This window comes from Lissotriton helveticus, chromosome 3_1 (assembly GCF_964261635.1).
Source record: "Lissotriton helveticus chromosome 3_1, aLisHel1.1, whole genome shotgun sequence".
Lineage (NCBI taxonomy): Eukaryota > Metazoa > Chordata > Amphibia > Caudata > Salamandridae > Lissotriton > Lissotriton helveticus.
This window is the reverse complement of record NC_136061.1, coordinates 1,496,240,643-1,496,267,541: the sequence shown is the minus strand read 5'-3', so window position 1 is coordinate 1,496,267,541 and position 26,899 is coordinate 1,496,240,643.

Genomic DNA, 26,899 nt, shown 5'->3' with positions numbered 1-26,899 from the left:
TGGTCCACACTATGAGGTACATGACCAGGCTCTGCTTTGTCACAATCTATAGTGATAGTTCTTTATATTGCTCATGTAATAATGACATAGCCATATGAGCATGCTGCCACACATAACTTACATTCCTTACTGTCCATATGATATTTTTTCGGCCATCCACCATACTTATGGCGGAATAATATTTTATGTGAGACTGTTGACAATATCATGCTAATGATAGTAACAATGTTTGGGCGCCTAGTCTAGTTATACATTAGTCTTTCTACTCTGAACATAGGCATTTTGAGCCACACTCCTCTGACCTTGTGAGCAGGATATTACACACAGCGATTTGATTTGTTTTGTATATAACCAGAATTAAAACCATGTCAGAACACTGGGATAGGGCTCCTTTAGTCATCATTTCAATTTACTAAGTAAATTGTTATAACATGCATTTAGTTTTAATTAGTATGTGATTTAAACTATTAATTTTGACTTAGAATCTAACATGTAGTTTTATCACCCAATATCTGTGTGCGCATAATAATTCCAACGTCTGTGCCAGACTCATGCAGACTTGCAGCTTGTATTCTGCTGCGCTTGCGAATGGGTTGCCTTTGCATTGAAACGCGGCTCCCTGTCCACAGGCGCCTAACCCAATGTAGAAACATAAACAAGCCGGTCACTTAGCGATATCACAACCATCACGGTACCGCATTAGTAAGAGGCTCCGCTTCCAAAGAAATATAAACAAAGAGGCGGCCATTTAGCGATACCACGTGATTCTAACATCCAATCATGGTACCACATTAGAAAGAGGCTCCGCTTCCGAGGAAACATAAACTAAGAGGCGGCCATTTAGCGATACCATGTGATTCTAACAACCAATCACGGTACAGCATTTAAACGAGGCTCTGTTTCCGTATCGGCACCTCCCCAGTCGGCTCGGAAGCCGGCAGAGAAGTACCGACGGAAAAAAGTAAGCCCTGGTCTTTTTTCCACAAAAACCACTCTATCGGTTGTTTCACTCGCGGGAGTATTCGGCCGAGATAATGAAGTCAGCCCGCTGATTTTGTGGACGTAGTTCGTCTTTGGGTGATGCGGGTGCTAGTAGTCATACTTTTGCTCACCATTCACTTCAAAACTGCATTTTTCTAACAAGATGGTCCAGTGGGAGATATCAGCCACTCAACTTTTAAGACAAGTTTCGCTCTCTGGGTGCCGTGGGTGCTAGAAACCACACTTTTTGCTCACTGGCCACTTGTTACTGCATTTTAACATTAACATGCTTGTGTAGCGGACCAGAGTCTAAGGAAAAGATCATTACTTATGAGTCAGTCGAAACGGTCCAGGAAAACACTGGGGCCTGTCACTTTATATGATCATTTCCGAGCAATCAACTTACCTAGTAACCAGCAGGATGATGTTATTGTATATTGGGCAGACTCTCTGATCCGATAAATGTATAATGTTCAAATTTAAGGCAGCAACCACACATATTCTTGTTTTCTTGCTTCCTTTTTTAATCAGAGCGGTGCTTCCGTCATTGCCTGAGCCGCTGACAGGTGGGGTGAGGTCCACAACTCCTGTGACTCGGGTAAGATGGAGTTTGTCCGACATGTAGGAATGTAAACTTAACCCCTTCTTGTATGAAAATGAGATCAACCTTCATTGTTGGAATTGATATACTTACTTGATGGAGAATGTATGGCTATTTTCCACATTTCCATTTGTATTGTCTACCCATATTTTGTTACTTGTCTATACACTTATTGTGTGTCTTTTTCTTTCTCATTAGTGACATGCATATTCTACCAAAAGTAGGTTAAGAGGACACCCAGGAAATCAGGTGATCTTTTTCCTTGTCACAGTAAGATGTATGTGCAGTCACGTTTATTATCATTACTTTTCACTTTGCAGTAGCACAAGCTATTCATAGGTCCTGAAGAAGGCAAGGACACAGTTGTCCAATACATTCGCTGAAACATGTTGAACTTTATTTACACCTAGGCAGTTATTTGTTACAAACTGGTGTTGCTTTTTTAATGTTGGAGGAGTGGGTAGAACTAGAATAAAATTTCATATTGCTCCCTCACCCAATTTTATTTCACTATTATTTACACTTTTCACATGCACTTCAAATCAGTCACCTTTCCACTCATAAGTACTGATTATCAGCACTTAGACCATACTGGTACCTACCTGGTTGATAGAGGCTATTCCAGCTGGTCCTCCCTGGTCACCGGTAGGTTGCTAGGTGTATGGTCAATAAGGACTCCCAAATGATGAAGGGCGGTTCCGTGTGGTGACTGATGGGTATCCTTTTCTGATCACTATGAGGTCCGGGTATCTTTCATTTTCTCTAGGTTTGACACCTTAGTGTTGTCAGGTTACATATCACGGTAGACATCATTTCTTTAGACCCATCCACACTTTTTGTGTTACTTATTCATGTCAGGGAACCTGTCTTTGCTTGGTCTTTAAATTCCCTTGGGTCCCCTCCCACCGTATGTTATTTTTGTGCATGAATAGGTGACACACACTTGGAGAGGGACATTTCCAGGGAGAAGAGCACCCATGATGTAGATCTACCTTCTATAGGCTAAGGTATGGGTCTGCTGACAAAGCCCGAGATGTTCTATTATATAATAATACTTCTTCTTAGCAAGGGGAGGGAGGATAGATGTTATACTTTGATCTCCTTGTCTTGCTGCTCAGCCTGTAAGAATGTGTATTGGAATGTTAGAATGTTGATGTGAGGGCAAAATGTTGGTGTGCCTGGTTGTGAGTGAATAGACAGTTGGAGACTGAGGGCTGAGCAGATAAGAACCTGCTCCTGGTGGGGCCTTGAATTATACTTGAATATACCATCTTCAATTTATACTTGAATAAACCTCTACATGAAACTTACCTCATGACAACGTCTGGAGTTCCTACTATTCATCTTTGTTACATTGGCGATAATTTGGATTAAAAACCCTGTGTGTACGGGCATCTGAGGTAAAGATATTTGAATTCACCTTCTTCTACCTGCTTCTACAAAGACTTAATTTCAAGAAATTGCAAGGTTCCTGTTTCTTCAATGACATTCCTGCAGCTATAAGGTAACAAACATTTTTTTTTTTTATAAGCATACTGGCCATCCCCACCAGTGACCAATCCACCGGTCACCCTCTTCTGTAACCTGCCAGTCCCTGCTGTAATTGTTACCTATATTATTCCAGTCCTTGCATGCCAGCAGCTGCCTGAGTACCTGCTTCTATTTACTACTTCCTACTAAAGTTGAACTGTCTGCTACCTGCTACTTACAACTTTACCGTTTCTGTGGCCTGGTGCGATGCCTTCCCTCTACATGCCTGCCTGCGTTACCTGATGCCACTGCAGCCTGCCTTTGTTGCCATCCTCTCTGATGCCCACTGCTACCTGCTTCTTTTCCCGTCCTCCCTGCTGTAAATTATTGTGGATACTACCGCATCGTTACTGAGGAGGAGCATTTCGATTTGTGCATTGAATTCGGTAGTTTCATTCTGATGCCACCCTGCCTGCTATAATCTGTTTGAAGATACTGCCACATTTTTTCGTAATGAAGAGCGTTTCACTGTGATTCAATATTACAGTTTGATGCTTTAACCTGAGTGAGATTGTGGCATTTTAGTTCTTGCATAATATGTTTTTACTTGTTCTACTGCCATCCTTGCCCACACTCTGCGTGCTTTGACTATTTAATGTGATCCGACGAGGGAGTGTTTTATTTTTTTTAAGGTCTGTTTATTATTTTTTCTTGCCTGAGAAGTGTGCCACACGGTGGCAGTTTAACTGTCATCTACAGTCTTTCAAAATGTCTCGAGCACACTTTGGGATCACGCGCTCTTACCTTCATTATGCTGCTGCTGCCTTTCATTTCTAGTGATGCCTGCAATCTTCGAGACGCTTCTAGCTCCCTCTGTGACGTCGCATCTTCCTGCAGCGTTAGAGGAGCACTAACACGTTTTGAGCCACCCGGAGCGCCGTCGCGCTGCGTGCCTCCATTTTGTCTGGCACCATCAGACCTTCTTGACCGTCAATTGTACTACCGACCACGTCTTCAAGATTTTGGTAATCTCCTCACCTGTATGCAAATACTAGCTGTTCTTGCTGCGTCCCAATACTGAAGTATTTTCCAGCTTGTTATCGGCATTTGCTTGCAAGTTTGTTGCATCAGAATCTTCATTATCATCGCATCGTAAGCATTTGGAATTTCTTTAACCAGGTAACAGCGCCATCTAGCGGTTGTTTTTAACATTACTCCACTTGTTCCAGGGAATTCTTCATACTGTGGTATTTGCTCCATGATGTCTTCTATGGCAAGGTACTGTTCAATTTTGTTTGAGCATCAGCTGCACACTATGACAACGGTGACTACTTTTGTTATTTTATATCTTTATTTTTACTTCTTCACTGTATTGTGTTTCTACTTTAATGATTTATTTATTTAAGGTTATTCACAATTCTGTAATGCATTTTTAACTTGATATGCATGTTATTTCTCGTTATTCATGTTCTAATTTTAATGACATTAACATATTTCTGTATCCTCACTGTTATTTTTATTATGATATTCCACGTTTCTTCGTTTTATGATATATTCAAATTGAGATTCTTATTTGAGTGCAGAATTTTCGCATTCGCGTTTAAAATGTTATGCAGAATTTTAGCACTTTTGCTTAAAGTGTTGCGCTTTGTATTTCATTATGCTCCTTGAAATTTCTTGTGTTAGGTTGTCGACTTCTATTCATATGCATACATAATTTTTTTTTACTCATGAGTTTTTACAGCAGTTCTGTGCACGGAACTCCTGTTAATTGATATTCTTCTTAAATTATGCCAGGTTCTTTTCAACTTTGCGCAAAGTTTTCTTTCTGATATTCTCCTGGCAATTAGGGTTTATTTTTATTCATGCTTTATTGTTACTCCTTTCGGGTGTGTTTTTTCCTCACTCTTCTTCCTAACCCTTCTCCTTTCTGCGTTCTATGATACATGCATCCATTCCGGTCTGGCCAACTGGTGTGTCTTGCTGTATCTTGAACGGTTTTCTATATGTGTCTTCTCACATTCTTTTTTGCATTTTTCATTGTCTCTTCCAGTGAGAAAAGGGGATCGTGTCCTTTCTGATATTCTGTTTTGTTGAATGTTTGTATATTTGACTTTTCATTCTTTCATTTCATACTTCTTCTTCAATTTTCCTTCTTCTGTTCTATGATATTTACATTTATCAGTTCCATCTTGTTTCCATCACTCTATGCTGTGATTTTTACTTGATCATCTTTATTTTCTTAACTCCATTCAGTTATTGCATTTTTCCACTTGTATTGTACCTTTATTGTGCAAAGCTGTAATTATTATTGGTTTATTGTGTTCCCAAGAAAAGGGGATATGTTGTACTTTGATCTCCTTGTCTTGCTGCTCAGCCTGTATGAATGTGTATTGGAATGTTAGAATGTTGATGTGAGGGCAGAATGTTGGTGTGCCTGGTTGTGAGTGAATAGACAGTTTGGACTGAGGGCTGAGCAGCTAAGAACCTGCTCCTTGTGGGGCCTTGAATTATACTTGAATGTACCATCTTCAATTTATACTTGAATAAACCTCTACATGAAACTTACCTCATGACTACGTCTGGAGTTCCTACTATTCATCTTTGTTACATTAGGCACTATTGTCCTTTCTTCATTGTCTTTCTATGATGACATCTCCCTTCATGATTTATGGACTGACTGCTATGACATTTTGTAAGCAATGAATCACAATTCCTGCATGCATCTATCCGTAGACACTGTTAAATTAAGTGTATGCAAACCTGCATACCTGATGATGACGGAATAAGAGAGAATAAAGGTGGAAAAATAAAGTTAGATCTTATTCATTTTTAACGATAGACATGTTTTTCTATTTTTTTATGAACTCTTCTACTGAATATTAACTTAATTGGATCAGACCCAAACTGGTGAGCAGATGCATTGCTTTATACATCATGTGCTCCCCGTCTCTATATCTTCAGGGCAGCAAATATAGCTTGTTTGCAGTCTTTTCATGTGATGTGAATCACCTGCACTGATAATTGATGAGTCTAGATGTGGGCATGCATCACTTATTACTGATTTGTATATTGTATACTTGACTAGGGGAGAGATACACTAATATACTCATATGAGCTGTGGTTGAGCATCCACTTAGTTAAAATGTTCTGCTATGTGTTAAAATACATCTATTTGGATATTTTTCTGTCAGACAAGGATTTTCTTTCATGTGCAAATGAGACTCTTGACCGTGTGGTTTTTCCCCTTAGCTTATTTGTAAAATGTTATTTATAGGGGCAACAGATGCTTTGGGTGGAAGTATGGGGAGGGCAGTGTCGGGGGAATGGTGTTTCTTACGGAAATGTTATTTTGATGTGTTTTCTTCTCAGGTATTCACCACACAAGCTCTCCACTGAACTAGTGTTTACCTCTGGTCAGAGTCTTGAAGCGCTGGTCACCATCCCAGCACCACTTTTGGGGACATTGGACCAGCCCTGTCACTTGCTAGCTTCACTTCCAAATGGTTAGAGTCATCTCACGGAATTCAAATGGTATCTTGGACCGCATTAAGAGATCAGTGGTTCTGCGATATGTTAGGAGATAAAAAACACAAGATGTGGTCCTGCTACAAGGGACACACCTTCTGGGAGCTCAATGTTCTTTTTAGGGCGGATTTGGGTATGACATGTTTACCATGTGACCTACTCTAGAGGCTCAAGAGAAGGGTTGCAATTCTCTTTCATAAAACCTTCCCATAGGCGGTGTCAGCTTTCCATGAGGATACCCAGGGGCAGTATGTCGGCATTGAGGGGCACCTGGAAGCTAACTACCTTACTTTTGTTTCCTGATATGTTCCCCTGCAACTTTACTACTCTGCACTGTGGTCCTTCCAATACTTGATAGCGGCCTTCCCTCTGGTAACAACCATGATCAGAGGAGACTTTAACATGGGCCCAGACTCTAGGCGGGACACATCGGATGCTCCATGTGTCACGTGGTCCATTAGGACATTGTTGTTTTTCACTAACTTAGCATGAGCATGTTGCAGCTTGTCTGCTGCTTTGCACGTGTTACTACATAGCTTTAGTTTTTGTAATAATTTCAAAGACTGCTTTCTCATGAGAACGCATCGCTGTGTTCTTCTTTGCACGTACAGGTATGTTGACTGAACATTATGTGCAAGGTCGAACAACAATGCCCATAGGACTCAATGATGAGATTCCGTGGTCCACACTATGAGGTACATGACCAGGCTCTGCTTTGTCACAATCTATATTGATAGTTCTTTATATTGCTCATGTAATAATGACATAGCCATATGAGCATGCTGCCACACATACCTTACATTCCTTACTGTCCATATGATATTTTTTCGGCCATCCACCATACTTATGGCGGAATAATATTTTATGTGAGACTGTTGACAATATCATGCTAATGATAGTAACAATGTTTGGGCGCCTAGTCTAGTTATACATTAGTCTTTCTACTCTGAACATAGGCATTTTGAGCCACACTCCTCTGACCTTGTGAGCAGGATATTACACACAGCGATTTGATTTGTTTTGTATATAACCAGAATTAAAACCATGTCAGAACACTGAGATAGGGCTCCTTTAGTCATCATTTCAATTTACTAAGTAAATTGTTATAACATGCATTTAGTTTTAATTAGTATGTGATTTAAACTATTAATTTTGACTTAGAATCTAACATGTAGTTTTATCACCCAATATCTGTGTGCGCATAATAATTCCAACGTCTGTGCCAGACTCATGCAGACTTGCAGCTTGTATTCTGCTGCGCTTACGAATGGGTTGCCTTTGCATTGAAACGCGGCTCCCTGTCCACAGGCGCCTAACCCAATGTAGAAACATAAACAAACCGGTCACTTAGCGATATCACAACCAATCACGGTACCGCATTAGTAAGAGGCTCCGCTTCCAAAGAAATATAAACAAAGAGGCGGCCATTTAGCGATACCACGTGATTCTAACATCCAATCATGGTACCACATTAGAAAGAGGCTCCGCTTCCGAGGAAACATAAACTAAGAGGCGGCCATTTAGCGATACCATGTGATTCTAACAACCAATCACGGTACAGCATTTAAACAAGGCTCTGTTTCCGTATTGGCACCTCCCCAGTCGGCTCGGAAGCCGGCAGAGAAGTACCGACGGAAAAGTAAGCCCAGGTCTTTTTTCCACATAAACCACTCCATCGGTTGTTTCACTCGCGGGAGTATTCGGCCGAGATAATGACGTCAGCCCGCTGATTTTGTGGACGTAGTTCGTCTTTGGGTGATGCGGGTGCTAGTAGTCATACTTTTGCTCACCATTCACTTCAAAACTGCATTTTTCTAACAAGATGGTCCAGTGGGAGATATCAGCCACTCGACTTTTAAGACAAGTTTCGCTCTCTGGGTGCCGTGGGTGCTAGAAACCACACTTTTTGCTCACTGGCCACTTGTTACTGCATTTTAACATTAACATGCTCGTGTAGCGGACCAGAGTCTAAGGAAAAGATCATTACTTATGAGTCAGTCGAAACGGTCCAGGAAAACACTGGGGCCTGTCACTTTATATGATCATTTCCGAGCAATCAACTTACCTAGTAACCAGCAGGATGATGTTATTGTATATTGGGCAGACTCTCTGATCCGATAAATGTATAATGTTCAAATTTAAGGCAGCAACCACACATATTCTTGTTTTCTTGCTTCCTTTTTTAATCAGAGCGGTGCTTCCGTCATTGCCTGAGCCGCTGACAGGTGGGGTGAGGTCCACAACTCCTGTGACTCGGGTAAGATGGAGTTTGTCCTACATGTAGGAATGTAAACTTAACCCCTTCTTGTATGAAAATGAGATCAACCTTCATTGTTGGAATTGATATACTTACTTGATGGAGAATGTATGGCTATTTCCCACATTTCCATTTGTATTGTCTACCCATATTTTGTTACTTGTCTATACACTTATTGTGTGTCTTTTTCTTTCTCATTAGTGACATGCATATTCTACCAAAAGTAGGTTAAGAGGACACCCAGGAAATCAGGTGATCTTTTTCCTTGTCACAGTAAGATGTATGTGCAGTCACGTTTATTATCATTACTTTTCACTTTGCAGTAGCACAAGCTATTCCTAGGTCCTGAAGAAGGCAAGGACACAGTTGTCCAATACATTTGCTGAAACATGTTGAACTTTATTTACACCTAGGCAGTTATTTGTTACAAACTGGTGTTGCTTTTTTAATGTTGGAGGAGTGGGTAGAACTAGAATAAAATTTCATATTGCTCCCTCACCCAATTTTATTTCACTATTATTTACACTTTTCACATGCACTTCAAATCAGTCACCTTTCCACTCATAAGTACTGATTATCAGCACTTAGACCATACTGGTACCTACCTGGTTGATAGAGGCTATTCCATCGGGTCCTCCCTGGTCACCGGTAGGTTGCTAGGTGTATGGTCAATAAGGACTCCCAAATGATGAAGGGCGGTTCCGTGTGGTGACTGATGGGTATCCTTTTCTGATCACTATGAGGTCCGGGTATCTTTCATTTTCTCTAGGTTTGACACCTTAGTGTTGTCAGGTTACATATCACGGTAGACATCATTTCTTTAGACCCATCCACACTTTTTGTGTTAATTATTCATGTCAGGGAACCTGTATTTGCTTGGTCTTTAAATTCCCTTGGGTCCCCTCCCACCGTATGTTATTTTTGTGCATGAATAGGTGACACACACTTGGAGAGGGACATTTCCAGGGAGAAGAGCACCCATGATGTAGATCTACCTTCTATAGGCTAAGGTATGGGTCTGCTGACAAAGCCCGAGATGTTCTATTATATAATAATACTTCTTCTTAGCAAGGGGAGGGAGGATAGGTGTTATACTTTGATCTCCTTGTCTTGCTGCTCAGCCTGTAAGAATGTGTATTGGAATGTTAGAATGTTGATGTGAGGGCAAAATGTTGGTGTGCCTGGTTGTGAGTGAATAGACAGTTGGAGACTGAGGGCTGAGCAGATAAGAACCTGCTCCTGGTGGGGCCTTGAATTATACTTGAATATACCATCTTCAATTTATACTTGAATAAACCTCTACATGAAACTTACCTCATGACAACGTCTGGAGTTCCTACTATTCATCTTTGTTACATTGGCGATAATTTGGATTAAAAACCCTGTGTGTACGGGCATCTGAGGTAAAGATATTTGAATTCACCTTCTTCTACCTGCTTCTACAAAGACTTAATTTCAAGAAATTGCAAGGTTCCTGTTTCTTCAATGACATTCCTGCAGCTATAAGGTAACAAACATTTTTTTTTTTTATAAGCATACTGGCCATCCCCACCAGTGACCAATCCATCGGTCACCCTCTTCTGTAACCTGCCAGTCCCTGCTGTAATTGTTACCTATATTATTCCAGTCCTTGCATGCCAGCAGCTGCCTGAGTACCTGCTTCTATTTACTACTTCCTACTAAAGTTGAACTGTCTGCTACCTGCTACTTACAACTTTACCGTTTCTGTGGCCTGGTGCGATGCCTTCCCTCTACATGCCTGCCTGCGTTACCTGATGCCACTGCAGCCTGCCTTTGTTGCCATCCTCTCTGATGCCCACTGCTACCTGCTTCTTTTCCCGTCCTCCCTGCTGTAAATTATTGTGGATACTACCGCATCGTTACTGAGGAGGAGCATTTCGATTTGTGCATTGAATTCGGTAGTTTCATTCTGATGCCACCCTGCCTGCTATAATCTGTTTGAAGATACTGCCACATTTTTTCGTAATGAAGAGCGTTTCACTGTGATTCAATATTACAGTTTGATGCTTTAACCTGAGTGAGATTGTGGCATTTTAGTTCTTGCATAATATGTTTTTACTTGTTCTACTGCCATCCTTGCCCACACTCTGCGTGCTTTGACTATTTAATGTGATCCGACGAGGGAGTGTTTTATTTTTTTTAAGGTCTGTTTATTATTTTTTCTTGCCTGAGAAGTGTGCCACACGGTGGCAGTTTAACTGTCATCTACAGTCTTTCAAAATGTCTCGAGCACACTTTGGGATCACGCGCTCTTACGTTCATTATGCTGCTGCTGCCTTTCATTTCTAGTGATGCCTGCAATCTTCGAGACGCTTCTAGCTCCCTCTGTGACGTCGCATCTTCCTGCAGCGTTAGAGGAGCACTAACACGTTTTGAGCCACCCGGAGCGCCGTCGCGCTGCGTGCCTCCATTTTGTCTGGCACCATCAGACCTTCTTGACCGTCAATTGTACTACCGACCACGTCTTCAAGATTTTGGTAATCTCCTCACCTGTATGCAAATACTAGCTGTTCTTGCTGCGTCCCAATACTGAAGTATTTTCCAGCTTGTTATCGGCATTTGCTTGCAAGTTTGTTGCATCAGAATCTTCATTATCATCGCATCGTAAGCATTTGGAATTTCTTTAACCAGGTAACAGCGCCATCTAGCGGTTGTTTTTAACATTACTCCACTTGTTCCAGGGAATTCTTCATACTGTGGTATTCGCTCCATGATGTCTTCTATGGCAAGGTACTGTTCAATTTTGTTTGAGCATCAGCTGCACACTATGACAACGGTGACTACTTTTGTTATTTTATATCTTTATTTTTACTTCTTCACTGTATTGTGTTTCTACTTTAATGATTTATTTATTTAAGGTTATTCACAATTCTGTAATGCATTTTTAACTTGATATGCATGTTATTTCTCGTTATTCATGTTCTAATTTTAATGACATTAACATATTTCTGTATCCTCACTGTTATTTTTATTATGATATTCCACGTTTCTTCATTTTATGATATATTCAAATTGAGATTCTTATTTGAGTGCAGAATTTTCGCATTCGCGTTTAAAATGTTATGCAGAATTTTCGCACTTTTGCTTAAAGTGTTGCGCTTTGTATTTCATTATGCTCCTTGAAATTTCTTGTGTTAGGATGTCGACTTCTATTCATATGCATACATAATTTTTTTTTACTCATGAGTTTTTACAGCAGTTCTGTGCACGGAACTCCTGTTAATTGATATTCTTCTTAAATTATGCCAGGTTCTTTTCAACTTTGCGCAAAGTTTTCTTTCTGATATTCTCCTGGCAATTAGGGTTTATTTTTATTCATGCTTTATTGTTACTCCTTTCGGGTGTGTTTTTTCCTCACTCTTCTTCCTAACCCTTCTCCTTTCTGCGTTCTATGATACATGCATCCATTCCGGTCTGGCCAACTGGTGTGTCTTGCTGTATCTTGAACGGTTTTCTATATGTGTCTTCTCACATTATTTTTTGCATTTTTCATTGCCTCTTCCAGTGAGAAAAGGGGATCGTGTCCTTTCTGATATTCTGTTTTGTTGAATGTTTGTATATTTGACTTTTCATTCTTTCATTTCATACTTCTTCTTCAATTTTCCTTCTTCTGTTCTATGATATTTACATTTATCAGTTCCATCTTGTTTCCATCACTCTATGCTGTGATTTTTACTTGATCATCTTTATTTTCTTAACTCCATTCAGTTATTGCATTTTTCCACTTGTATTGTACCTTTATTGTGCAAAGCTGTAATTATTATTGGTTTATTGTGTTCCCAAGAAAAGGGGATATGTTGTACTTTGATCTCCTTGTCTTGCTGCTCAGCCTGTATGAATGTGTATTGGAATGTTAGAATGTTGATGTGAGGGCAGAATGTTGGTGTGCCTGGTTGTGAGTGAATAGACAGTTTGGACTGAGGGCTGAGCAGCTAAGAACCTGCTCCTTGTGGGGCCTTGAATTATACTTGAATGTACCATCTTCAATTTATACTTGAATAAACCTCTACATGAAACTTACCTCATGACTACGTCTGGAGTTCCTACTATTCATCTTTGTTACATTAGGCACTATTGTCCTTTCTTCATTGTCTTTCTATGATGACATCTCCCTTCATGATTTATGGACTGACTGCTAAGATGACAATATTCGTACTATGCATTTTCCTGCTTGTTGTGGCATGTATACTGCATGTTAAGGCTCGTTAGTTAAAATGAATATTTTAAACTGTTTCATGTCTCCGTTAGATCTTATTGTGGACAAGTACAAGAGAGTAAGCGAAAAGGTGTGTCTTGTTACCGCAATTCCTTAAAGATCTGAGAGTGTTGTGTTCTGGGGTGCCTAATCATTTTGTTCTCTGCATTTGAGTGAGAGAGCAAGTGAGCCACTATAGATAGTTGGCCCAGGGTTTGGGGATACTAAGGTGGTGTGAAAACATAGTCCCAATACACCAAGGTTCCATTTCTGCACATGAGAACTCATCGTTGTGTTCACATTCTGCATGTTCCAGGGATTTTTACTGAACATTATGTACAAGGTCGAACAACAATTCCCTTAGTTATTTTGTTCTGGCCAGTCCTTAACCCTTACACAAAACATACCGATGCAGCTGTTGTTTGGACAGCATACTTCAGTTTTTAGTGGGGTGTACGGCACGCCATGAATAGGTGACACACACTTGGAGAGGGACCTTTCCAGGGAGAAGAGCACCCATTATTTAGATGTACCATCTATAGGCTAAGGTATGGGGTCTTCTAACAAAGCCCAAAGATCTTCTATTATGTAATAATACTTCTTCTTAGCAAGGGGAGGGAGGTTAGGCACTATTGTCTTTTCTCCATTGTCTTTCTATGGTGACATCTCCCTTCATGATTTATGGACTGACTGCTATGCTGACAATATTTGCACTATGCATTTTCCTGCTTGTTGTGGAATATATACTGCATGTTAGGGCACATTGTTTAAAATAAATATTTGAAAATGTTTCGTGTCTCCGTCAGATCTTATTGTAGACGAGTACAAGAGAGTGAGTGAAAAGGTGTGTCTTGTTACCGCGATTCCGGAGAGATCTGGGAGTTTTGTGTTCTGGGGTGCCTAATCATTTGTTTCTCTCTGAGTGAGTTAGAGTGCAAGTGAGGCACTAAAGCTAGTCGGTACTGGGTTTGTGGGTACTAAGGTTGTTAGGAAGACTCAGGGCCAGATGCATCAAAAACATGTTTTGCGATTCCCTTAGTGAGACGCAAAACGACATGCATGAAAGTGTGCAGTACACTTCCTGTGATTCCTAAGGGGTCGCAAATGACCTACCTCATGAATATTAACAAGGTATGTTGCAATTTGCGACCCCCTAGGAATTGCAAAAATCACACGGATGGTGGCCTGCTGAGATCAGTAGACCACCATGTCTGTGATTGGTTTAAAATAAAGCAATCATTTTTTTTGCAAAGCAGCCCGTTTTCCTTAAAGAAAAACAAGATGCTTTACAAAACCAAAAATGAAAAGTTTTCTTTTCATTTTTTAAGAGCAGGCAGTGGTTCATGGGACCACTGCCTGCTCTTAAAAATGCTTTTACGAACATTCACAAAGGAGAAGGGGTCCCTTGTGGACTCCTTCCCATTCGCGAATGTCTTACCACCTACTTGAAGTAGGTGGAAAAATTTGAATGTTCTGCGACCGCATTCACGGTCACAAAACATTCATGCATACTGTTAGGATTCGCTATTTGGAAGAGAGGCCCTAAACACGCCCCTTCCAATTAGTGAATCGCAAACCCATTTTGCAATTTGGTAACAGGTTACCAAATCGCAATATTGGGTTTGATGCATCGCTAAAGCATTTTTTGTGATTGCAAATGGGCTGATTCTGCAAATTAGCCAGTTTGCGAGGAGAAAAATGCTTGTTGCATCTGACCCTGAGTCCCTAAACAAACAAAGTCCCATTTCCTGTGCTTAGCTCTGTATTTGTGCAGAATCCCTGCAACACAAGCACGAGCAGGCTGGCAGGTTCTGAAAGCCTTACTTCATGAACAGACTGAATGGGTCTCTGTGATGCCTGGCATTCATGGAACCTTGCTCAGTTTACTACACACACCTTTTCACAGCCAATAAAACCAAATCCAGAATTTTTCTTCTCTGGCTGCCGGCATGTGACTTGCTGCAAGTGCAGTGTGTTCGACTTTTAACAAGAGGCATATATGATCATGCTCCCCTTATTCTTGAGTGGGGTATCCCAGCTGGCTCCCTTCATTCGATGTGGACGTTCAATGTGTGGCACTTGACTGACTAGGATTACAGAGATTTTTTGAAAGAGGAGATACACACCTTTCATAACGATTCATGCTCAGTGCCTTCTGCGGGGACCCCATGGGAGGCAAGTAAACTCACCTTGCAAGGTCATCCTAAGGGGTATGTGTGGCATAGAGAACACCAAGGGCTGGCAAAGGTGGTGGAGTTGAAGGCCCAGATACTTGATTTAGAGCAGCGGGCACGTGATGTGGGGTTGCAAGCCGTTCCTCATCCATTGGGGGGCTGAGGGCCAAGCTGCGTCAGGCCTCTGTAGAGGAGGTACAGCAATGCTGGATGGGCATCTACCCAGAGAGTATACACCTCAGGAGACAAAACGGGCACACTGCTATATTGGCTAGTGACTCGTGAGTAAGCCTGGGCGGAGTATGCGGAGTGGCACTCCACAGAGTTCCACATAGTTAAAAAAAACCTCAGTGGAACTCCGCTCTGCCCCAGTCCCACCGCAAATTTAAAAAAGGCTAAAAAAAAACACTTACCTTCTCTCTCATGTCTGTGGGCTGCCCTCCTCCTTGCTGTGTTGTCTCATGCACAGTTCACGCAAGATGTAAAACGTAGGTGGCTGCGACCAGGAACAAGGAGGTGGATGGTGGCAACGAGGAGACGCGAAAGAGCATGTAAGTGGTTTTTTTACCGTTTTTTTTGGCCCGGTGGCGCATGGGTCCACCACAGAGTCAGAGTTTTGCCTCCTCCTTACGTTCCTGTCCGGGGTTACTTGTGAGGTCTCCACCAGGGTAGTTGCAATCATTAGAGATTCCTATGGTGACCAGTATGAGGAACTGCCCACAATGCTTCAAACGTTGGCAACATTTTATTTGAGACTGTACGCAGTACGCCTGATTCCACCGGAAGAGCTTGAGCGCCCCCTTTTTGGAATTGTGCCCATCCCATCTATCCTGCCCTCCTTGGCCTGAGAACTGGATCTGTCACTATCGGTGGAATCATTTGGGCTGGCAATATCAGATCTCCAGTCCAGATAGGATCCCCATCATACATTTTAAATGCTACAGAGATCTCTTGAATCCACATGTATTGATTCTCTATGCTGAGGTGCTGAAGCATGGCTCTTTTCCGTCTGCCCTTGATATTGATTGCTACTATTGTAGTTATACCTAAGGCGAGACGACTTGAAGACTGTTGCTCCTTCTATCGCCAAATTTCCCTTATTAACACAGGCATCAAGATTTTTGCAAAGGCCTTGGTGACTAGGCTGAGTCAAACTCTCACATGCCTCATACACCCAGATAAGTGCAGCTTCATGCCACCTAGGAGCACCTGCCACTGAATTCAGAGGATGCAGCAGGCCGTCCCTCTTACCTCCTGGAGAATGATCTGGTTCTCCTTCTGGTCAATTTATAAAAGGCATTTGACATGGTCTCCTGGTCGTCCCTTGAGCCCAAGCTCCAAAGGATGGGCTTTGGACCCACCTTTTTTCAGACTGGTGGGATTGCTGTACAGTGGCCCAACCAATCAGGTTCAGTTAAACATGATTTTCTCCCCACCTTTCCTGATCCGCAGGGGAATGTGTCAGGGCTGCCCCTGCTGCTCTTCTCCCTCAGTATTGAGTTGCTGGCGTGCCTGATGAGATGTGTGCGAGGGTTCAGGACTGGGGAAGCAGGGGTGGTATGGAGGACCGTATAGCCCTGTGCACAAATGATGTCTTGCTTTTCCTTAATAAGCCTCACACGTCCGATCCTAGATGCCTTGAGATCCTCCGACTTTATGCATCCATCTTGTGTGTTAATGCCAGCTAGTCTGTTCTGGTAATTGTAGCTGGTAATGCTGCGGAATTATGTTGGTGCCCTGATATTCTAACCAAATGGAACTTCTTTATGTACTTGGGGATCCACATCTGCTGTCTTTCAGACCTGGGCTGGTCCCTCAACTTTTGCCCGCTCACATTGGTGTTGGACCATGACTTGCGCAAATGGAGCCGCCTACCATTTATCACTACAGTGTTTAAAATGATGTGTCTCCCTGATATCCGTATGTCTTGATTAGTTACCCTCATCCCATTACCCGGACGTGTTTTTACTCCTTAACCTTGAGATTGACATCCTTTGCCTGGGCAGGTGGGCAGCATCGGGTGGATTTCACCTTGGGTCGCAAGTAAATGTGTGATGGAGACCTTGGCATTCCAGATCGCTGCGGTTATTATATTTCGTCACACCCAGTCCCAGTGAACGAATGGTTTACCGATGGCTTGCATTATCCAGTGTATCCCTTTGAATTACACCTTATGGGTCTTGATGGGCTACTTGGCCTGCTTTATGGTAGTCTCCTGCCTTCCACAGTGCCCTTCTGCACTCAAATGATGTTGCTCTGTTGGAGAGCAACCTTGCATCTCACTCAATGGTCTTGCCACCTCACAGACTTGAAACCGCTGTGGCGCAGTACCTGGCTGGGTCAAGTGGCAGACCTCTCCAGCTACTCTCATTGTGATTGCATAGGTATTACTTACCTCAGCGACATTCACCAGTGGGGGTCTCTGATGTCTCTTCAGGAACTGTGGAACCAATACAGCTATCTCACACACAATTCCCTCTCTATCTACAGCTGCACCATTCTCTGCTGGCTCCCCTCCTGTCAAACATGCAGATCCCTGAACATAGCCACCTTCAGGTGAAGCTCATAATGAGACATTTGGGCAAAGGTGCAATTTCCATGCTCTATTGCTCCATAATGATCTATTCTCACCCCTTCATTGTAGGTGGGAGGGCTGGGTGGGTGTTCTTGGGTCTCTTGGAGGGGGTTGGCAAGTCCCGCTTGGAGATGATTTTAATAGGGGTAGCATCCTTAGTGGATGAGCGAGATATTGCTTTCAGTAGAAAATTTCCTAAACCTCCCTCCATGGTGATATGGTGGAGAGGTGTCGACTGGTGTATGCGCTAGGAACAACCTTTTGTGAGCCTTGATAATGTCCCCAAAAAATGGGAGAATATGAGGTGGAAGGTGTGCTTATCATGGACTACCAATGTAAATAAAGTAATTATGCTGGGAGAATACCAATGTTCAATGATCAGGTCACTTACAGGTAAATGTCATTGGATGATGCTTTGTACAGTTAAAGTTAATACAATTTGGCTATTAAAAAAACAAATTTTGGGGAGGAATCCCGAGCTCTGCCTTGACAGCTTGGAACAATGTGCATGCTCTTTCTAAGGAAAACATCTCTGTGTGGCCAGTAAATTGCAACACTACAATATTACAACAAAAAATACAATAACATTCCAACCCAATTTAGTTACAAAGAAAATAATGTCATTGTTAAAATGACAAAAAAAGTGAATGTGATGAAATAAATCAGGCAATTGTAACAACGTGAATTGTGATATTTCTAAAACTCAGAAATTCTCTAGAATGTGAAAAAATAAACTATTGTCTGGCTGTCATTTTCAAATCCCATTTCCAGGGTTCATCAATGTATTCTTTTTTAGGACTCATACAAAGCAGAGCTACAACACTTACTGCTATCTTTTTGACATACAATTTCAACTCTCACATATGCGATCCAGACACATATTTGGAAACTCTGCCAGCCAGAGTTCTCAGAACACATGTCTAACTGGGGCAGGTACTTAGATGTCCTCTTTATGTTACGTACAGCTAGCCTTCTCAAATTACAAAGAGTCTTTGAGCAACTAAACAACACCTACAATATAAATTTTACTTTCAATCACAAGAAGTCTGTTGAATACCTAGTTGTTTCCCTGTACAGACATAACAATTATATTGCCTCTAAAAATTACTGGTGTAAACCAACATCATGTAACTCATTCCTAATATATTAGTAGTTTCCATCCTAAGTCTCAAATGTTTGCCATTCCCCTGGGTGAGATGCCTGGACTCAGGAGAAACTATAAATACAAATGAATCTGAGAGGCTGGCTCTGACCATCAAATCCATCTGGAATTTTAGCTTTTTTATCACTTGGTTTTTGACCTTTTATTGCAGGGAGAGCCTCATAACCTGTGACTCACCCACTGTAAACTCATGGTAAAATGGACTGCACATGTTTACCGCCAGTGTCCACCTTTTCAGATAAGGCCGCTGTAATGCAGAAAGGAAAAGAGGTACTTCGCTGGTTGCATGTGAACACATTTGCACATGCGTGTGCACACAAGCAACAGTTGCGCATGGGAGACTCCTGTTGTGCTCAGTCCTAGAACTGTGCACAGGTAGCCTGACACAAAAGGAACTATGCAGGGTTAAGAAGTTACCTGGAATAGCCTTTATAATGTGGATGTACACATGTAGGTCAGCTCAAGCTTCCTTTGGTCTTTAGACTACAGGGTCACATCAATGTACACTGTAACATGTGTGAAAAGAACAACTCTGTACAGTAAAAAGGGAACAGTACAGCTTATGGGCCATCCGGGAATGCCATGTTTATTTGGCACAGCTCAGGATCAGAGCCCAGGCCTGTAGTCACCCTGTTGGGCTGAGTTAATTACTTATCCCACCAGCAGCAGGAACAAAGCCCCTCCCCTCCCCCCACAAAGGGAGGGATTAAGCTTGATTAAATCAGCTCCTGAAGAGGATGGGGTGATGGAACTGTTCTGCATCAATCAGCCAGCTGTCATCCTGTGACAGGTTAAGGGCCTCTCCGGGCCTCTCAACTAAGGAGGTAGTTGAGACCTATGGAGCTAAACCAAAGGAGGCTCCTTTGAAGATTTGCTGGGGGAAGGCTCAGGCAGTAATTTCAGTGAAGGGTGGAGCAGAGGCCCCCAGAGTACATGTGGCAAGTGACTCCTGGGTGACACCATTTTGGGCCATCCCAGAAGACTGCACAAGAAGTTTGGGACAGGGGCAGAGAGGTGATGTGGCACATCAGGATAGGCAAGAGGCACAGCCCCACTGGACTTTCCCTTCCCCACTTAAAATATCTTGCACAAGGGGGAGACTCTCTTGGTTGTACCTTTCTGCAGAACACTGGAACTGGAGGCTGGCACCTTGGACAATAGGAAGGATGAGCCCCCTGGCACACTGCTGTTTGGGAGATGAAGTCTGCTTGAATGCTGAGGGTCCTTGGAGGCCAACAAGCCCTTCAGTTACCTCCAGTAAGCTCCACACCGACTGATTGCTGAGAGGACTTCGGAGGCTGTCCACCCTTTCTCCACCACTCTACTAATGTGCCTGATGTCGCACTGCTAGTGAGTAGATTTAGTTCCCTTGGCTGCTGAGGGTCCTGCGGGGCAACTACCCCTCCTGTTACCTCCAGTAAGTCCCACACAGCAGCATTGCTGAGAGGTTGTCAGAGGCAATGTCCCCTCTCTCAACCACTGTGCAAACATGCCTTCTGGTGCAGTGCTGTTTGGGGGATGAAGTCACCTTGGCTCCATAGGGTACCTGGGGCCAACTACCCCTCCAGTTACCTCCAGTAAGTTCCACAGAGCCCAATTGGTGTGATGACTTTGGAGGCCTTACCCCCTTTCTTTGCCCCTCAGCAAACACGCCTCCTGGTGCAATAGTGGTTGGGGAATGAAGTCCCTTTGGATGCTGAGGGACCTTGAGGGAAAAAGAAGCCCTCCTGTTACCTCCAGTAAGTTCCACAGAGCCCAATTGGTGTGATGACTTCGGAGGTTATGCCCCCTTTATTTACCACTCAGCAAATGCGGCTCCTGGTGCAATAGTGGTTGGGGGCTGAAGTCCCTTTGGATGCTGAGGGACCATGGGGGCAGAGAAGCCCTCCTGTTACCTCCAGTAAGTCCCTTACAACGGGATCACTGAGAGATGGTCGGAGGCCCAACCCAGTTTTTCCACCTCTCTTCAAACACGGGTACCAGTTAAAAAAGCCATAGAAATTCACTTTAAAAAAATCAAAGGTTACATGGAAATTATAGTTAGGAAATAGATTTTTTAAAACCTTAGAAATTCACTAAAAAATAAAGGTTATGGGGACGTTATATTTTGGCTCAGATAGCCCTTCTAAAATACCAGTGAAATTCAGCAGTTATAGTTACCCAAGCTAACTATAACTCACACTCCGACATGCACTTCTTATTACCTTAAATATTACATCACTCGTGACATGGTCAGTGACATCACTCATGACATCAGTGATGATATCTCAAATGATATCACTGATGACATCACTGATGACATCATCCACAGAACCACTCACACATCAACTCACACTCAGATGCAACCTCTAGTTAGCCCAGTCACCCACCCATACGACCACTCACATACCTATTCACAGACCAATACATGTACTCACCCACTCTCTCCTCCACAGAGGCACTCACACACCCACTCCCTCACTCATACAGTCACTCACACAACTGTTTACTCACCCATACAGCCACTTACACAACCAGTCACTAACCCTTACAGCCACTCCCATAGCCACTCACTCACCCATGCAGCCTTTCAGGTACGTGATGTTGAGAACATTCTTGGGCACTGTCCCATTTACATTTAATATTGCATCAGAATTGCCAGGAATGTGGCCAAATTGTCAATTATCGGACCGCTTGTACAGTTTGTTGGGGGTGGTAATTGTGTTAGTTGTGGCCTTGAGATAAGAGATTCTAGACCATCTAGTTTTGAGTTCATGCCCAAAATGTAAGTTGTCATGAAATTCATTAGATCAATCTGTACGTCCAGCTTGTCCGATTGAAAATTCAGCGATTCTATTGATGTTTGTAGTGGAGTTAATAATATTTCCTACCAATGTGGAGTAGGTTGCGGTGGCTTATCAACTGCTGGCAAGAATTCAATCTCACAGGTTGATGAGATCGCGAGGGGCAAAGAGGCACATTGCCATCCGCATGGAGATGGTCTTATTTTTAGTCCTGGACGGAGTTTACTTGGAACTCCGCATGGGACAAAAAAACTCTGCCAAGCTCCGCAAGCTGTGAGGTACGTTACCTTGCACTGTTCGCACTGATTTTTAGAGCGAGGTGTTTGTCTGTTGTTTTAAAATCAGTGTGCGTGCATCACACACAGTGAAAGAGGGCGCTGCTTCTTTCTGCTGCTCGAGTAGAAGTTCTACTCGAGCAGCAGCTTCCTCAACGCGAACAGAAGGTTTCTCAAGGCAAGCAGTAGCGACCAGCTGTGACTGCACACGTTGAGAAATCTCGCTTTGAAGCCGTCCCGGGTTCAATTTTCCTCACTTGCAATCACCAACTTGCAGTTGACGAACGTGAATGAGGACAAAATTCTGCTCCCTTTTGTGAAGTGCTTCGGAACGTCCCCAGCTCCCCAGAGTGCAGAGTGAAAAAACGTCACCAACTCCGCTAACGGAGCTGAGTTCACTCCCCAGGACTACTTTTCTTTACGTTTGAGCAGGAAGTTAGTGGATTTGCTGTTGACGTGTGGTGTGGGAGCACCGATTGAGGTAACTCTCATGAGGGGGTTGTGACATCACGGAGTTCCTTGGTCATTGAGGCTTTAGGCTGGTGTGTACTTGCCTGTAGATGTGATAGTGCTTCCTCATTAATATGCCTAATATGGTTTGCTGACTCCTGTTTGCCAGTCATGAGAGACAGTAATTTTATTGGACCTTGAGTGAGTCCTGGAAGTTGGTTTTCATCTGAACACAGTGTTTTGTTTTCCAGGGCATGGGGAATATCTGTATTATTTGATAATGAAAGGGAACGGGTCCATGAGCTATCATTTTGGATGTCATGAAATGTGCCTTTTGAATGATAATTATTGACTGTTGGGCATTCGCTTTTGACATGGTGGCCTATAGATCAATTAGCATTTGTTAGTTCATTTTGGATAGATGGTGGCCTGACGGCTTGGACCTGAGCAGTTATCTGTTTTGTTACACCATGGCAAGTATTCCAATAAGTACCTACATTTCTAGGTGTAGTCTCTGCCTCTGACTGTGTCATTCCTGATGGTGGTGAACGGGGGCCTTTTGGCCTCCCCTGATTATTTTTTTTTATTAATCTTTTTATTAATCTTTGCTCAGTACATCTTTCCTTACTCAAATAGTACAATAAATTCACACCAACATTTCCAACACAATGCAATCTGAATTGTATTGATAATCTCTCAACCTTTCACCATCTAATGCTGTTGCGCCTACAGGACTCAGTGCTCTCTTTTATTATATATCTTCTACACAAGCCTTGTTTTGCTTTCATACCTTCAAGCACTTTTGAATTCTTCTATATGTATTCCATTGCCCCCAGATTTTTTCCCATTTTTGTGGGCTTCCTCTAGCAATGTATGTTAGTTTCTCGGCCCCTGAACATCAATCTAAATCTTCTTCCCATTCCCAGAGCTCTGGTGGTCTGGATGCCCCCCACTTTTTGGCTATATTCCTTTTTGCCACTATTGCTGCTATGTTGAGCCATATAAATGTGTATTTGGGCCATTTTATCTCACCTGTCACACACAGTAATAGCCATTGTGGTTCCAGTGGGATCTCTACATCAGTGACATTCAACATAATGTGTGTTACTTCTCTCCTATAATTATGAATGTAGCTACACTCATGGATAATATGAAAGTAGGAGCCCACCTCTCCACACCCAATTCCTCAGTACTGTGATGTTCCTTATCCCAATCGCTTTAGTAGTGTTCTTGAGACATAGGATCTACATGAGACAAATAGTTGAATAAGACGGAACCTAGCCCTCATAGCCACCTTTTGAGGACTCCGCACTACCTCCTCCCAGTCATCGTTCCCTAGGAGTCCCAGCTTCATTTCCCATGCTCACCTTAGGTGATCTATCAGGTTGGGCGAATTATTGACTATTTATTTATACGTCAATGAGGAGAACTTGGTTACCATTGGGCCAATTAACAGTCTATCTTCTAGTGGGGCATATTCCATCAGGGTTTCCCCTTCCTGTATATGTTGGAGCAGGGCGTGGCTCAATTGTAAGTATCTATACCGTTCTGCTTCTGCTAAATCGTATTCGGTTTGTAGATCTCAAACATAAGCTGTGCATGCCCCCTCCAGATATCGCCCAGGGTTTCAATCCCCAGCAACTCCAACCCGGACAGTTTCCCCACCTCTCCCTGGAATACAGTCATCTGTATTTTATATGGGGTATTTTGCAGGATATACAGCAGTCTAGGTAGAGACATCATTTTAAAAAGCACAGCCCTGCCCATCAGTGATATTGGTAGTTTTATCCAGCAGTCCACGTCGCTTTTCAAATGTCGTGTCTAAGGATATATATTCCCTGTCAGGAAATGTTACTCTCTCAAGGATATTCTTAGGACGAGGTATCTAAACGTTTGTTTAACTATTAGCGGTGTCGTGTCTATCAGTCTTTGGGAAATATCACCCATTTACTGATATATCAGGGACTTATCCCAGTTTATCATATATCTGGAGTAGCTACTGAATAACTGGAATATATGTAGTACCCTGTGAACTGATCTCTATTGGTTTGCCAGGCATCGGAGCACATCTTCCGCTCACAGGGATATTTTGTCCTCTCAGTCGCCTCCTCCCTTTATGCCTGATATTATTGGATCTTTGCTGACCCAGGCTGCCAGGGGCTCCAGTCCTAATGCAAAAATCATAGGTGAGAATGGGTAGCCTTTCCTCGTACCCTTTTGTAGTGAGAATGAGCAGAACACCGCTCCGTTAACATTTATCCTTGCCTGTGGGTCCTGGTATAGGAACATTACCCATGAGCAGAATTTAGGACCAAAGCCCAGTCTGTTCAAGGTTGCAAACATGTATTGCCATTCTATACTGTGAAATGCCGTTTGTGCATCCAGGGAAAGGCTGCCTCTTATCTTTATTCAGGTTTGGTCCAATGTAACACCCCATGGAATCTCCACAAATTGAGTCTTATGCCCCAAGGTGGCATAAATCCTGACTGGTCCGGATGGACCAGAGTAGTAATGACCTTCTGTGGTGTAGTTGCTAGTGCATTGGCAAGAACGTTTGCCTCAGTGTTTAATAGCGATATTGGATTATAGGACCCACAATCGGAAGGGTTTTTTCCTTTCTTAGGTATTACCACTATTGTTGCTGTTCGTATGTCCATGGGCAATCCCCCTCTCTCTCTACATTTCTGGTACATATTCAGAACATGGGGTGCCACTTTAGCTCACTACTTTCTTATACATTTCTACTGGCAGGCCATTGGGCCTGCAGCCTTTCCGTATTGGAGATTGGCAAGAGCGTATTTTATCTCTTTTGCTGTAAACTCTTGGTGTAGTGCTTCTCTGTCTTCTTCGGTTAGTTTGGGGAGTTTCATTTCTTGCAGCAGTCCTGCACAATTCTCTGCAGTGCACTTTGATATGGGGATAGAGAGCGCCTCGTAGTACTGTGCGAAAGACTCTGTTATCTCTTCCCCCTTACGATGTGTTATTCCCTTCGAAGTATTTATTTACAGGATCCAACCCCAATCCCTGTCCCTTTTTTCAATCCATGCAATCATTTTATTTGCTTTATCGCCAATACCATGAAGTTTCCTCTGAGTTGCTAATGCTTAATGCTTAAGCCCTCACCCTTTGTTCCTCTAAGTTTCGTAACTCCTGCTGCTTGTGTCCAAGCTAACATTTTATGAACTCATCCGAGTCCCTCCCTCCCCATACCTCTCTTTCTAGTTGCCGTATTTCTTCTTCAAGCTCCTCAGATTCTCTAATTTGTTCTTTCTTTTTAATGCCTATTTATGCTTGGATATATCCCCTAATCACTGTTTTATATGCCTCCCAAAGGCAGAACACTGCTTCTACTGATCCTTCATTCTCTAGGAAATATTGCGCCATGCGTCTCTGTACTTTTTGTACAAATGTTTTGTCCATGAAGTACCATGGATCCTGGTCCTTGTACCTGTACCTCTACCGGGAAACAGTCCAAGATACCTTGTGTTTTTTTAGACATATTCTTAAATTGGTCCACCTGCTTCTTGAATGTAAACAGATAATCTATCCGAGAGTGACTGCTATGTTTGGCTGAGATGTGTGTATATTAGCAACTTATTGTGTTATAGCCACAGATCAATCATTCTCATTGGTGTTATGATTCCCTCAGAGGGCCCTTCCAACTGTCCCTACCGTTCTTGATAATCTATCGATCTGTAGGTCCATTACTGAATTATTGTCTCCCCTGTGGATGAGTGTGTCCTGGGGCAGTTCTAGCAGTGTTTCCTCTAACGCTGGAAAGGTATCAGTGTGCATTTTTGGGGGAACATACATAGAACACAGATTTATTGTCATACCCTCCCATGTACCCGTCAGCGCCGTATATCGTCCCAATCTGTCACACCAACTCCTGCAAGGAATAAATTGAACCAATGTCTTTATTAGGATCGCCACTCCCCGAGAGCCCAATATAAATCCTGTGTGTGCTATAAGTTTTTATCCCCATCGGTCCAGTGCTATACAATGGTATCCCCTCAAATGGGTCTCCTGTAGGAGTACCACATATGGGGCATGTCATTTTATATACTGAAGTACCTAGGTACGTTTTATTTTGCTGCCCAGGCCATTGACATTCCAGGTCCAGATTCTCCTGATTTTTATTGTTTGAGATGTATGTTTAAAGGAGATTGGTAACATTATCTGTTTTTTGGGAGTAATAGGAGAAGGGAGGCCCAGGACTTCTTTTATGGCATAGATAGCGACTATAGGATCTTTCAGGAAGGACATTTTTTGTTACTGATTCAATTTCACAAAGTAGGACAGTATTGATATGGGTAGGGGTGGTGAAATCAACTTTTCAATTGGGGTTTTGATTCTTTTTCATTGGGTTTTGTTGTGTCATTTGTGTAGTCCGTGGTTGGTCATTTACGAGTCTTACAAGTCAGTGA